Genomic DNA, 1,348 nt, shown 5'->3' with positions numbered 1-1,348 from the left:
TTTTACTTTAAATTATAAGTTTTAGAAAAATAACATGCTTTAGAAATATCATATTTGACAATTGTTGTATTTAATTTGGGACAGAAGTTTAAAAATATAATAATTAAATTAAGAAGCACTTTTAGCATCTTTCCGAAATATTAATTTCAGCTTTTAAAAAAATAAAAAAGAATTTTTAAAAACAAAATAAGTACTATTTCATGATAAACTCCTAAATAATTCTGACAACTTTGACTTGGTAAATAAAAACTTTAACAATATTTTTGTTTTGAATTTTTATATCAAGTTCATTATAAACATTGTTACTTTTTAATTGCACTAAATTTAATAAATACACACGGAACTAATAATCTTTACTTAATGCAATGTTTATATGTTATAATTTAGGTTTAAAAGTAGATTTAAAAACATATTACGTCTGTATTGATGTATTTTAATAAATTATAAAGTAGTTATTTTTAATATAAGTATTTATATAACATTAATAAAAAACATTCTTTAGTTAACCAAAACCACTTTCTAGACAACATTAATTTTAGCTACATAACTATGCAGCTGTAAAAGCTTAGCTGATTTTCACCTTTAAAACTCCATTACATGCTATTATTTAGTTATTTTTATATGAAGTTTCAATATTTAAATTGTTTGCAATTTTATTATTGTTACATCACCAAATTAAAACTCATTAGTTTTAAACTTTTCTAATGCAACGTTTTAATGTTTGCGAAACTATAAATTAATACTGAATTAGTTTCGCAGGTTAAGGTTTGAACAACCAACAACTAAATAAAAAAAGCTTTGAAAGTATTATAAAAAAATATTTTTTATATTAAGTATGCTTTAACCATATGTTTTTCAAACATTTAAATGAGTTTCAATTTATATATATAACAATTTGTATGAGGTTGTTGAATAATAGCTTAATAAAGTTTCTTTAATGTCTTTAAAAGTTACGATGCTTTTGTAATTCAAAATAAATAGTTAAAATAATTCAGAAATTTCTTAAATGCTTTAATAAACACCATTATATTAAAATAAGTTAAGTATAAGTATGTGAAGTCAGTTACTGAATATTATATTAAATAAAAGTAAATAGAATGTTTAAAGTGTAGATTATTTTAAAAACTTCATATACGTTTGCATTTAATATGGAAGAAACTATTTGTAATCATTTTTACTACCGTTATATTTGCAAAGTATACATGAATGTTTAGTTGAATAAAAAAATAATTTTATAATGTTTAATTTTCAAAATTCAATAAAGCTTTTAACGATTTGAAAAACAGCAAATAACTTGAAACCTTTTCTATAGATTAAGTTTTTTTTTTTAATTTTAACAAAGACTAAA

The sequence above is a fragment of the Thalia democratica genome, chromosome 3 (assembly GCF_965202585.1).
Source record: "Thalia democratica chromosome 3, ktThaDemo2.hap1.1, whole genome shotgun sequence".
NCBI classification, from domain to species: domain Eukaryota; kingdom Metazoa; phylum Chordata; class Thaliacea; order Salpida; family Salpidae; genus Thalia; species Thalia democratica.
Note: the sequence above shows the minus strand (reverse complement) of the source record.